The 14507-nt window shown below is 38.9% G+C and overlaps 1 protein-coding gene across 10 annotated transcripts in view; it reads left to right on the forward strand.

Annotated features, from left to right (window-relative positions):
- The window catches only part of RBMS3 (RNA binding motif single stranded interacting protein 3), a 718572-nt gene that overhangs the window by 66205 nt on the left and 637860 nt on the right, over positions 1-14507 (forward strand). The window contains exon 1 of one of the 10 annotated variants that reach the window (XM_061195222.1): positions 13725-13788. The exons of the other annotated variants lie outside the window; for them this stretch is intronic. The gene's annotated coding sequence lies outside the window, so the exon portion shown is untranslated. Of the gene's footprint in view, positions 1-13724; positions 13789-14507 lie in introns of those variants that run through there. 10 annotated transcript variants of the gene reach the window in all.

Below are 14507 nucleotides of genomic sequence, written 5' to 3' on the forward strand. Positions count from 1 at the left end.
TCCAACTACCTCAAAAAATTAAAGTCTGTGACAGAATAAATATGGGCTCAATGAGGCTTATGGATGATTTTTCTAATTAGATATAAGGTAAATGTTCTTGCAATTGTGACTTTTATTAAAGTCAGAACATGTGGTTGTCCTGGCTTTCCCACATTGCCCCTTTAAAAAATCACTTGAAAATATTTGGGGTCTGCTGTCGCTGAGATAATATGGCTTGGCAGTGTGTTGGTAACTTAATAAGCTTGCCACATTTGTCATGCAGAAACTGTTCTTTATATGCAAAGCTGTCAGACAGATTGAGTATATAAGTCTTCTTCGCATGAAATAATATGATAAAGCTCCAGTATCAAATTGAATGCTGTACTAGCGTTTGGAATCTTTCATGCATAGGGTGAAATTGTTTTACAATGGAAGCATTGTTTGATGACAAATACTCTTTTTGTAACATTCATCAGTTATGTTTTAATAGCAGGCATTATCCTCCTGACTGTAGGTCCGCCTTTCTTGCTGTTAACATACTGGAGAGTGAGTCGGCTTCTAAGTTATGTTTGGCATTTTTTAAAGGGTTCATGGCTGCAGTGAGACTCCACTATGGGTGTCGTAGGTGTTTTCATTCTTCCTTTTTTGCCAGGTTTGTGATAGAGCCGACAGTATTTGCCTGCTTCCTGGTTTTGATTTAATTCCCTACGAGAATGCTTACTAATATAATATTTCAAGGCTCAGCTCCCCACGGTGGAAAATGTGGGATGTACACCTATAAGGCATGTGGGCATGGAAAGCAGGAGAATCGGTTAGCAGAAATTGTGGACACAGCCCATGGGGCAAATTCTAGAAAGTCAGGCTTTTGCTTTTTGTTCAGTGGTGGACGTCCTCAGAGAACTGGCCCACCCATGTCAGTTTCAAGGGGCTGGAAGGGAAAGAAATGGCTCCAGATATACACACAGCAAATGTGTTTCAAGCAGCTCTTTGCCAAGCAAGTTCTTGTTACAGGGTGGCCCCGAGCCAAAGCTCTTCCAAGCACTCCAGGGCTACTTCATGTATTTGGTATGTGGGAGAAACTCGTAACTCTGGGACTGCCCATTGTACAGCGCCTGTCACGTCTGAAGTGTGAGCATTCCAAAGCCCCAGTGGGGCAGTCACCATCCCAGAGATCGACAGAGAGATGCGTTTTCACCGGGAAGGGTTTAAATGAAGGTAGATTAGACCACAAAGCCCTGAAGTTCTCTCTCTCTCTCCCTCCCTCCCTCCCTCTCTCCCTCTCTCCTTCTCTCTCTCTCTCTCCCTTTCCCTCCCTCTCTCTCTCCCTCCTTCTCTCCCTCCCTCTCTCCTTCTCTCCCTTCCTCCCTCTATCTCTCTCTCTCCCTCTCTTTCTCTCTTCTTCTCTCTCTCTCCCTCCCTCCATCTCTCTCCCTCCCTCTCTCTCTTTCTCCCTATCTCTCTCTCCCTCTCTCTCTCTCTCCCTCCCTCTCTCTCTCTCCCTCCTTCTCTCTCTCTTTCTCCCTCTCTCTCTCCCTCCCTCTCTCTTCCTCCCTCTCTCTCTCCCTCCCTATCTCTCTCCCTCCCTCCCTCTCTCTTTCTCCCTCTCTCTCTCCCTCCTTCTTTCTCTCTCTCTCTCTCCCTCCCTCCCTCTCTCTCTCCCTCCCTCTCTTTCTCCCTCCCTTCCTCCCTCTCTCTCTCCCTCCCTCTCTCTCTCTTTCTCCCTCTCTCTCTTTCTCCCTCTCTCTCTCCCTCCTTCTCTCTCTCTCTCTCTCTCTCTCCCTCCCTCTCTCCCTCCCTCCCTCCCTCTCTCTCTTTCTCTCCCTCCCTCCCTCCCTCTCTCTCTCTCTCCCTCTCTCCCTCCCTCTCCCTCTCCCTCCCTTTCTCCTGCCTTCGACTCCCCCTTCCTTTCTCCCTTCCTCTAACTCCTCCCTCCCTGTCTTTGATTTTGTGTTTTCTTTTTGAAGGGAGCTCTGTTCTAAACGTATGAAAAATGATTATAAAATATTCATGGACATTCTCAGTCCTGGGTTGGCCAACCTGAATTTTTCAGCTGATCAGTCTTTCTGGTTTTTCTTAACAAAGGAAAACCAGCTCTTTGCAGCCCATCACTTCACAGTGAAGCCTCCATCTGGAATGAATTCGGCGTCTTTAACAAATATGTGTTCTCTATTCAAAAACCATCTAAAAATAGTGCTCCAACAAGTAGGAAAAAATATTTTGACATTTTCTTCATGTCTTGTGGGGTAAGCACAGTTGGAAACAGGCTTTCTGTTAATTTTCACAGGCTTAAGAGTTGATGTACTTTTGTGTACAACTTATTCTGCTCAAGGATGCTTTCTGATCTGAAATATTATATAGTAAATATGTTTGTTATCAAGGCCCCACTTATGTTACCATAAGTCAACCTTCACATAAAACTCTAATTCAAGGAGTGAAAATGATCAATCGAGGTCTGCTGACCTATGCCAATGCTGACTTTTCTTACGTAGTTTTACACAGCCAGCCTGTAAGGTTCTGTTCACAGCCTGATCTGCAAACAGTCCTGGATGGCAGTGACTTTGGTGCCAAACCAAAGGTTTGCCTTCTAGGAAAGCTGAGCCCTTGTAAGAACAATAACCACGCCTCTAATTTAGTAATTGACTACCACAAGTTAGGCGTCACGAAAGGGACTTTATATATATCTTCTCATTTAATCCTATAAAGATTAAATTATAGGATTAGTATATCTGAGTAATCAGTTACTCTAACTTGAGAAAACGGAAACTCAGAAAGTTTAGCAAATTACCAAAGGTAAACTGGCCGATAAATACTAACAGACATTCAAACCCAGGCCGGAAACCTTCTACTTTGCCTTTGTGTTCACCCTTAGAAGAGGAAAAAATGGCAAAATCTTGATATTTTTGGTCAAATTCATATTTAAATAATTTGAAAAAAATGAAGCTCAAATTCTGCGTACCGTCTTTTTCCAAGCCTTCTAACACTATTTGGTGTTTTAATGTACAGAGTTTCAGAAAAATCTGAAACTGTTTTTAAAAAATGCTGTCATGATAATTTCATGGCAACATGCTTAAAATTCTAAAATTAACCCTGGAACAATAGTATAGATAATATCTTTGATGATTCTTAACCCCCCACACCTATCCTTTTTGTTATTTTGTGGAGATGATTAAGGAAAATACTTCAATCTAAAGTTGATAGACATTTACAGAGGTGTTTATAAATTAATGAAAACATTGCTATCTCAGGATTAAATTCTAGCAATCCGGCATATGATTTTAGGAATATCTGATAAAAAATGTTGAAAACTTCTCCCAGATGATCAACATTATTTCTTAGAGAAACGGTTGCTGCGAGGCCCAAGTTATCCATAGTCTTTAGGGACACGCTAGGGAAAATTCTGTTTCAGATTTCCACATGTGTTCTGATGTCATATGTAGCTGCACAGAACCAAGGACTGATGTGATGCTAAAACCACGTTATAAACCTAGGACACAATTACGAAATGACCTCACAACACTGCTTGTCTCTACTGGTGCTTTGTGTTCCAAGGAGCATAGTTAAGGGACAGGTCTGGCAAGACTGATCTTTCCAAATTACATTTATGGTACAAAATAGTATCTGGTCATTGTGCTTTAGGAAAGAGCAAGCAATTTGAAAAAACAAACAGCTCCAGTGACGGCCGGTGTCCCAGGTTGGAATGGTGCACGTGGAGGGAACTTTGTTCTTCTGCTCTGGCCTTCCCATTTTTTAGATGAGAAAATTGAGGCTAACAGCACTAAGTGACAGGCCCAAGACCTAAGGCCAGTTAACAATGGACGGAGTGGAACAGAATCCACGTGTATTGTCTGTGTTCTTTTCTTTGAGTCCTGATTGGCCCTCCTTAGGCTTTTTTGAGCAACCTTCACATGTATTTTGTCTTTCATTTGCATTCATTTTTATGGTCCAGCTATAAAATATCAATTCCAGCATCTTAAATATCATAAATAAGGCTTAGCACGTTTTATACTTCATCTGTGAGTTATATAAAAGCAAATAAAATGTTTGGTACTCTGCAGATTGACATCGACTGAGGCACAAAAAAAGAGTAATTGGCTTGCCTTCCACCCAACAATATGTCCTTTGTAAATTAGAATAGAATCTTTCCTATAAAGGTGTAGAGTGGTGGTTCTTAAAGTGTGGTCCCTGGACCAGGAGCTTCAGGATCACCCTGGGAACTGGTTAGAAAAGCAAATTCTCAGACTCCTCCTCAGACCTACTGAATCAGGAAGTGGGGGGGGGGGAGGGCGCCCAGCAACCTGTTTTAAAAGGTCTCCAGGTAATGCTTATGCAGGTTAATGTTTAAAAACTACTGGTCTACTTATTCAGGTTATACAGGTCTAACTTCCTTCCTTCCTTCCTTCCTGCCTTCTTGCCTTTTTCCCTTCCTTCCTTTTTTACTTCTTTCCTCCCTCCCTCCTTCCCTCCCTTCTTTTTTTTCTTTCTTATTACATAAGTACTTTAGTTTTCATTTTTTCATAAATTACTACCTTTTAAATCTAGAGTTATTAAGCAACCACCATATCAGCCATTATGCTGGACTTCCAATGCAGTTTAGAGCCAGTTTTGTCCCCCCTTTGTGGATAAGTGGACCAGCATTATCAATTTCAATATGATTCTTGGCCAGTGCTTCCCTTGCAAATTTCAAATGATTGTGTCTCCTGTGTCTCTGCCATGTTTGTCGCTAACTGGCATCTCTTTTGGCAAGCCCCCCTGCAAGGCCAGCCATTGCAAGCCCGGAGACTCCGAGATCCTCTCTCTCTTGTTGCCCTCTCATTCTGCCTGAGACCCCTCCTGGGCAGGAGTGTGGAGTGGGGTTAGTTGGTTGGAAACACCTGCTTTCTCTAGAGCCCAGGCCATAATTCTTCTGGAGATGAGTAGGGAAGCCTCATTTCTCTAGATCTAGACCTGGATTCCCTTTTTGCTAACCCTAGATTTACTTCATTATCTCTGTCTGGCAGAAGTCAAGACTAAGACAAATGGCATTTGCAAATGAAACCATCTTGGGGGCAAGGGCTCTGGAGCATGCCTGATAAGAGATCTGTGGTTCTGTCTGGTTTCAGGTGCTGATGGGGGCACCTGGAAGTGACTGCAGGTCCTCACAGATGCAGAATTTCTGACCTTTTGTTGTTCAAAAATGGCTGGAGAGCAGAGTCATGAATCATGATTATTAAGCAATGGGGGGGGGCGGAAAGCTGCGTGACTGTTATTTAACTCCTGGCAGCGCTGTGAAATAGACGGGCTTTAAGTAAACCTTATCACTTTTTAAAAAAGAACAAGACGTTATCAGGAAAGTCACATGTCTCGAGTGAGGGGGCCAGTGGTATTAAGTAAGCAGTTGCCTTGCAACTATAATTCCAAGCGTTCTCGCAAGAATCCCTATCTAGAATAATACGTTCCTGATACATCACAGGTGCCAGAAATTTCTTTTACAGAGAAAATAACTTTTAAAAAAAACTTTTATTGAAATATAGTTGATTTACAATATTGTGTTAATGTCTGCTGTACAGCAAAGTGATTCAGTTATACACATATGTATATTCTTTTTCATATTCTTTTCCATTCTGGTTTATCACAGGGTATTGAATATAGTTCCCTGTGCTATACAGTAGGACCTTGTTGTTTATACATTCTATATATAATAGTTTGCATCTGCTAGATCACTCCAAACTCCCAGTCCTTCCTTCCCCCACCCCCTACCCTTTGGCAACCACAAGTCTGTTCTCTCTGTCTGTGAGTCTGTTTCTGTTTCATAGATATGTTCATTTGTGTCCTATTTTGGATTCCACATATAAGTGATATCATATGGTATTTGTCTTTCTTTTTTCTGATTTACTTCACTTAGTATGATAATCTCTAGGTTCATCCATGTAGCTGTAAATGGCATTATGCCATTCTTTTTTATGGTTGAGTAATATTCCATTGTATATATATACCATATCGTCTTTATCCATTCATCTGTCAATGGACATTTAGGTTGTTTCCATGTCTTGGCTATTGTAAATAGTGCTGCTGTGAACACTGGGGTGCATGTATCTTTTTCAATTATAGTTTTGTCTGGATATATGCCCAGGAGTGGGATTGCCGGATCATATGGTAGCTCTATTTTTAGTTTTTTGAGGAACCTCCATACTGTTTCCATAGTGGCTGCACCAATTTACATTCCCACCAATAGTGTAGGAGTGTTCCCTTTCAGAGGAAAGAACTTTTAATAAATTCGAGGAAGACCTGAAGTAGAAATGCCTCGAGAATAAACAAACTATTGATGGCAAAGCACAAAATGGTGCCGAGTTCTGATTTCAGGTGATGTTCTGGGGTGGGGTGAGGGGCATATTGTGTTGGTTGCAGGAAGGAGGGAAATAAGAGCCCCTAAGAAGATGCACCAGGGGAATGGTGCAAAAAGATGAGATAGAGCTGGATGTAAACATAGTCTTGCGTTTTTGTTGAGGACTGGTCTTTACTGACAGATTTTTTCTATCAAGGCGGTGTTCTCCAACAATCCTAGATCAGAGAAACTTCAGCCCCATCTAAGGAGAGATTTTAGCAGTTTCTCTGTCTTCCCTCAGGACTGGTTAAATAATTTGAAGGGTGCAGTGCAAAAGATAATATGAGTCCCCTTGTTAAGAAATTATTAGGAATTGCTAGATGGCAGCAGCAGAAAATTAAACCAAAGGCAGTGTCCTTCTAAGTCATAGCCCTGTGCACAAGTCTTGTGCCCATGGAGACTGTCTTCCTTTATTAAGTTTTTCAAAGTATTTGCCCTCTTTTTTGACCAATGTGCATCACCATTGGACTGCCATCTTATGACAGAATGCAATTTTGTAAAGTCTTTTTTCAACATTGTGTATTGAAAGTTCCCTCTTGACTTAATGGAGGATTTTGAGAATGGAGTAATACCTTCTTTAACGGCCAAATAAATTGAAAGTTGAACGTGTCTCAAAATCTACCCTTTCTTCGTAGTCTTTCTAACATTAATTCCAAGTTTGTACTAGGGAGATTTGGCAAAACACCAATTATTTTCTTCTGTTCCAAAACTGTGTCCTTAGAAGAGAGAATGGCTTTTGTCTGAATCCATCATATCAAAAGCAAAGCTGGTCTTATCACAAAATCTCTTGTAAGCAATTCTACTTTTTAGGAGATATCAAGTATCTCAGTTTCTTCTATGTGCTTTTGTTTTGTTGTTGTTTTGGTTTGGCAAGATAATTATATCACAGTGTTTCAGTGGTATAACAAAAATGGTAGCAAATATAATATATTTTGTGTTTTTGATCATCCTGTTCCTTTATATATATATCCTTTAAAAATTAGATTGAGCTAATTCCTTTTTGAATAGATAAAAGGTGATCTTTATTTGATGCTTTTTAATCATATTCTTCTATGTTTTATTAGTTTGCACCCTGTGAGATATTGTCATAAGCTCTACAGCACTCTTGCAGTGAATAGGAAGAGCTGACCACTGGCAATACTCCTATTGGCTTGTTAGAGAAAGATAAATAAATTACCTATCCCTCCGTGCATGCATCATGCATGCATCCATCCATCCATCTACAACACTTTTATACATATGCATACATAAAGTAAAAAAATAAGCAGTAAAATCTTTCATTAATAATATATGTAATTAAATTGATAACTAATAATTACGTAAGAGCGATATTAAGAAATACCAAACAATCAAAATGTTTCAAATATTCTCTCCTTTAATTGTTAACAACTCTGTAGATTTATCACCCTTCATTCAAGTAGAGGAAAATTCAGGAAAATTAAGTTATGTTGCCCATTTTCACACACTGGAGGGTTCAAAGCACAGATCTGTATTAATTTTAAAATCCATGTTCTTTCCATATTACCCTGCAGTCTCAGCAAAACATTTTGAATTTTTCTAAGTATGTTTATTCTATGATCTTTCTTTATTACTAGTCTTTCATATGAAGTAAGCCATGTAATAACTATTTGATTTGATCAACAAGATTATTACAGCTCAAGAAGCTAGGGCTACTTGCTCAGTTCAGGAACCCATCAGAGACCAGGACAGTGCACCAGTGACCTGGGTCTTGTTTCTTGTCCCTGGACCAGCCTGGCTTCTCCTGTGGTCACTACTGTCAAGTAACAGGATACATTTATCTCAGTAGTTTATGATCCTTTATAAATCTCTACCTACTTAACAAGTGTAGAATTATGATTTTCCATCTCTGACCGTCTAAAATAATAATTACCCTTAAACAAGGAAGTAAACTAGTCATTTTCATTCTGAGAATGTAGAACTCAGCTCTTCATTTTAGGGACCATGCCAAACACTGCTAATTGGATTAAAACCAAAGAGGCATTTTTTTTCTTGTCTGTGGAACCTCACCTCTTTGGTTTAATTTTCATAAAACATCATGTGTTTGGTAAGATTGCATCCCTGGGGATACAGTTGGGGTAGCTGGGGTCTAGAGAAGGCTGAAAGCTGAAGGATTCCAGTGTGATAGGGAAATGCATTTCCACAATAATAATGTGTAAAAATCGAGAAGAGATTCTGCTGAGTTCTGAGTTGTTTCCTAGAAAGGAGGCTTCAAATGTGAACAGAAAATAGATACTTGTGCTCTTTACAAAGGACTTAGTAGCTCATCCATGGGGATTTGAGACCTACTTCTTTTTACCACTCACTGGTATACTGAAAAGCTGACCAATTGTAAAATCAACTTTGAAGGCAATTTCCAATGGATAGATAATAGTGAATCTTTTCTTGGTTTTATTATATTTTTACCTAGTTGCTTTTCTGGATTTGGAATATGCAAAAATTAATCTTCCTGTGCATTACCCAATGTTGTCTGCTAATCTGCACTTTTGTCTCATGTCTATTTGCCTGAGGTATTGAAAGTTAAGAATCAATGAAAAAAAAATGTCTCTTCAAGTTTATCTTTAAGGATCAGAGTACAATAAATAAATAATTTAAGATTTAGATTACAAAACCATAATGGATCAGTTAACCATGCCTCAGTATTACCAAGTGTGTGAGGAATTTATTTCCGTAGTTGTCAAAAATATAGCATCGAACATTATGTTCTACTCATAATTTGACCAGTTGCTTAGTTAGGTAAGTGTACATTAAAAATTTACAAATTGTGATTAAATCAGGAAGGTTTCCACACATTGTAGAAACAGCTCATGCACTTGAGGAAGAGTTGGAGACAATCCCCCAAAGACCCTTCTCGCTATAAAATTTTACTAAATTTTGTAAATTTGTAAGATGAAGAAAATGTTGAGAAGCCAGTAACAAATTTCTGTTGGGCTAATTTACTGGTGGAAAAATTGATTTATTGGTATGTGTAAAGTGGAGACTGAAATTCTAATCAGAGGAATGTCATATAGTATATCTTTAAGCTGTATATGTTTATGTTTAAACATAAACATATATGTATATGTTTAAACATATACTGGTTTCTTATATAGTTGCTATTCAGTAGAAAAACAATTTCTGAAAAGGTGAAAAGTTTGTATCTGTATATGTAGCTAGATTCAATGATGTGCTTGCATTGATGTTTTTATCTAATAATGTATTGAATAATATATATAAACAAAAAGAGCACGTGTGAGTCCATTCAATAGAGGTTATGATTTCTGGTCTGAGTGAACTATCTTATAGAACTGGACATAAATAATGCTGTATTGAGACTTCTGTTTCTCTTAAAAAATGCAACCAATTACCTGAGGAAACCATGTGTTTTCTACTTAAGTCTACTAATACCAACGTTGATAAATGTAGCTAAGTCTAAATAAACCACTTTAATAGGCAAAGAAGGACAATGATATTTAAAATCTTAATTGTTTTAGTCTGAGTGAATAATTTGAGAAACTTTCAAAATAAAACTTAAGACTTGAAAATTATTTTACACATCTGTATAATTAATATTTTGTAGTTTCTCTTAAGTAGATGGCTCATATGTTCCCCTTACTTATGAGCAAGTTTTTCTTTTGTATATAATACCAAATTGCAGAAAAATTTTCATAACTTCAAAGGTAGAAGATGATGTTTCCTGCACTGGAATAGCACTTAGGTCTTGGTAGGAATGTTGGTGAATTGAAAGCACCAGGAAAGCTGATTCTAACTCTCTGCCCCTCAGAAAACACCTCTATTTTAATGGTTCCTTCACAAAACAAAGAATCTGTTATAGAGGCATAAATTTAATTTCTCTGCTGCCTTTGATCCAAAGGTCATGGCTGGTAAGTGGCAGAGCCCAGATTTGAACTGGGACCACCTCTCCATCCCCAGTTGTGTGTACTAGTAGTGGGTCCCTTTGTCTCCACTGTTCTTGTTCTTTACTAAACAAGGATGCAGTGCTTCAGAACTGCACTGCAGGCATAGGCAGCAGTGTTCCTATTTCACTGGGGGTGTGTATGGTGAAGGCATGTGTCTAAGGGACTTGCCCAAAGGATGGGTGGCAAAGCTGGGATTGATATCACCTATACTGATCCCAGACAGAAGATCACATTTTTCTCTCCTCCCTCCCTCCTCCCCACTTCCCTCCCTCCTTCTTTTCCTACCTTCCTTCTATTAAAGCAAAGAAACTAAACTCAGTCATATTTGTAAAGGTAAGCATTTCTTATATTTATCCATCCATTATTTTTATATTGAAGTATAGTTAATTTACAATGTGTTAGTTTCAAGTGTATAGCAAAGCGATTCAGGTATATATACATACATATATATATATATATATGTATACATATGTGTATTCTTTTTCAGATTCTTTTCCATTATACGTCATTACAAGGTATTGAATAGAATTCCCTGTGCTATATAGTAGGACCTTGTTGTTTACCTATTTTATATATAGTAGTGTGTATATGTTATTCCTAAACTCCTAATTTATCCCTCACTCCCTCTCCCCTCCTCCACCCCCTGCTATCCCCTTTGGTAACCACAAGTTTGTTTTCTATCTGTGAGCCTATTTCTGCTTTGTAAATAAGTTCATTTGTATAATTTTTTAGATTCCACATATAAGTGATATCAGATGATATTTGTCTTTGTTTGAATTACTTCACTTAGTATGATAATCTCTGGGCCTATCCATGTTGCTGCAAATGGCATTATTTCATTCTTTTTTATGGTATCCATCCATTATTTTTGATGGCATGCTGTAGACCAGGTGCTGTGCTGGGTCCCACAGAGGCTAAACAGTTTCGACCATACAATGTGGTCAGTAGTTTTATCACACGATAGCAGTCGCTTGATTCCTGGAAAGTATAACAGACACTGTCTCCTAAAAACTTTCCCTTCACTAAACAAGGGCAACTGGAAATCGTCCTTGGTTTTGCTTGGGTTCACCAGTTCTGAATCTTCTTTTGGGAATTGCTGGTAGAGAGCAAGTTCCCAGAGCTACTATTTTTAGTTTCATAAGGACTATCATGTCTATAAACTGTATTCCCTTTGTTGAGGCCAATGTCTTAAATGCAGTCCAAAATCAATTAGCTGTTATGTGCAAGCAGGCTACTGATTAGAAAGGTAAAATTTCTGTTTTGTGTATGCTACCAGTATTTGGTACCTTTTCTGGAACTAGTTTAAGCCAACAATTTTTATGTATGTGGTTCCCTTTCTCTCTTCCCAAAAAGGATAATTTAAAATTTTCAACATGTAATCACAGAGGAAATGAACAAAATAGATTATTTTGCCATCTCCCCATAAGGGGCTTCTCCAGAAAAGAGAATACAGACACCGCCAGTGACTGTTGTCTCTGACTCCCAGCCCAGGACCTGAAGATTTCTCTTTGAGAACTTCAACCCCAACCAGAAGTCTTTTCACAAAGGGCTGTAGGATTGTTAGTTACCCAATGTCGAATTTCAGCCCTCCTGCAAACACCATCTAGCCAAATGTGATGTCAGCGATATTTGTCTTGTTAAAAACCTGAAGTGAAATCATTGGTGCACTATTTTCCTTCCAGGACAGCCTCTTAGTTATGGTGGAAGTGAGCTATTGACTGGGGCCTTCCCATCCATCTAGGCTTCTTTTATGATTGTAAATGATCTCATGTACTGAGGGACAGCAATTTCCATTCTTCGTTCAATGAATTCTACCTGAGAGTCCTGTCCATAATTTTCCTTGTGAGAGGAACAGAAGGACTGAGAATGATAAATTGTCTCCTGAAAATCATGGCTTTATCTAATTCTATCACAGAAAGCTATAGATTTAAATTTTCTTGACTGAGGAATGTTTAGTAATAGGAAGTACTATATTCTAACATTTGTGGAGGAAGAAGGATATTTTATCTCCCATGCATCCTCTTTCTTGCTTGATCTAAGCTTGATCTAAAACCTTGGTTTCTCCTCTTGCTTTGATGGGGATTCCACTAAAAGAATAAAATGCCTCTCCCCATAGGAAGCCCTTTCATCAGAGACAGCCCTTTCTGTCTGTACATTTTTTGGCTTGCATGATTTTCTCATCCAAATATAAAGCTCATCACGCTGTAATGCAACTTACTAGAATATCCCTGAAAATGTGTGTTATCCGGCATATGTGTGGGTCTGACGTTTTAAGGGACGTGCTGGCAGTCCATGGCCAGAGGGGACCATTAAGGAAACAGGTTTGATGGAAGTCTTGACACAGGCGTTGACAGCAAAATCAAATGATTAATTTGGAGTAAGAGAAGTGTTTCAAACTAATGAGAAACATGGTTTGGGCATACCCGCAGACTGTACACGTGGCCAGGGGAAACCAACTTTTTGATACAGAGAGGGGAAAATGAAGGTGTATGTTCGACTTGGGTTATTCTTTTATGGAAAGGATGCTACAAGTGAAAAAGTATAAGTTATTTTTATCCTGGTGATTTTTCTGTGAGTCTTTGGGTCTCTCATCCAAGCCCATTTTGCAGATTTGCTGCCTGGGATGACAGGTACAAAAACAGAGAGAATATCTGTAAACCTGGAGTTGGCCCATGTTAATATAAATTAATTTTCAATCAAAAGAACCACATATTTACTTGCTGCTACTTTAGAGGAGTACATGGAATACAGAAACACCAGCAGAAGACACAGAGTAGGAGCTCAATATTTGTGTGTGTGTTGAGGCAGCCAGAGCAGTGCTTCTGAATATGGCAAAGTGAAAAGACTATGAAGTTTTGCTTTCTGTTCACACTTTGGTTTTTTCGGCCTTTTCCGTTCTGTGAATTCTGGTGAAGGCAGTTCAGTCTTATGGGTTTGGAACTCCTGAATTATCATAGACCCATTGGTGTGTGGATTGCTAATAAGCATTAATGGAACCATATTTTCAGGCCTCTTTGCACACATAGCTTAGTTAAAATTCTTAGCTTCTAGAAAAGCTGATATTTGACACTGTGGGGATGGTGCTGTTCGTGCAGGAAGAAAATATTACCAGAAAGAATTTTGGGGCTTCAAACATAACATGTCAGTAGCTGTTGACTGGAACTTTCTAACTAGAAGTACATGAGAAGTAAGTTCTTACCAGAATTCAGGCTTTCCTGCTCTTTGGGTTCTGTAAAGCCTAGTGGTGGATTTTCAGTGAATGCCTTAGGCTACATGAAAAAGGAGTTCCTCCAAGAATGTCGGGAATTCCTTTGGTGCCCAAGAGGAAATATGAGGACTCTGGACGCCAGTGAGAGAATGGAAAATGAGGATGGAGGCCGTAATCATCATGCCGACTCCTGTAGTTTACTTCGTTTTCTTTTTAAAGTAAGATCTAAAAGTGTTTGAGAATTTTTATAAAGCATAGGTCAACTTTCTAGCACTTTCAAGTTGAATGCAAGTTCGTGTTCTCCAAGTGACAAGTAAATGTAGGTAAGTCCACTCACTCCAGGTCTGTAATTTTTAAAGATACTTAATAAATGGGTTCTATTTGTTACTCGCAGAATGCAGACAAAAATTCATAGGAGAAAGAGTGGTTTAGGGATCTGTTTGTTTTAATTTAATGTAACTAAACACACTTGTAATCCTTTTAAATTATAGTCTATTTGTATATTCTTGATAATTAAAGTTATCTATGGTATGTTTGTGTGTGAGTGTACGTGTGTGTCCACGATGGGGGAAAAAAATGGCCTCTTGGGAAGAATGGCATTTTGATGAATCACAGGAAATAGTAAATTATGCGGATTCCACACAGTTCCCAAGGCTGTGACCATTTTACCTCTGAAATTCATGAACCAAGGTCTGAAGGGAGACTGGCTGGAATTACAATTCAGATGCTTTACTTTGGGAGGAGTGCAGGGTGGGGACAGAATTAAATTTTCAGTTTATTTCTCCAAACAAAACCCATTGTGACGGCCACCCTTAAGAGGGAGGGAATGCATACTTTTATGATAAAAATTGCTAGCGATGTGAAGCACAGAGGCATTTATTTTAGATGATACTGGCTTTAAAAAAAGTTTAGATTGGTGGTCGTAATAATAGCCTATTCAAAACATTTCAGGAAAGAACATAACTGCACAGGGTAAGGTTGACCAAGTACATGAAATGGTAATGAACTCAGTAATAAGTGAACATTCCAGATTTGCACGTTC

The sequence above is a fragment of the Eubalaena glacialis genome, chromosome 7, assembly GCF_028564815.1.
Source record: "Eubalaena glacialis isolate mEubGla1 chromosome 7, mEubGla1.1.hap2.+ XY, whole genome shotgun sequence".
Classification (NCBI taxonomy): Eukaryota; Metazoa; Chordata; class Mammalia; order Artiodactyla; family Balaenidae; genus Eubalaena; species Eubalaena glacialis.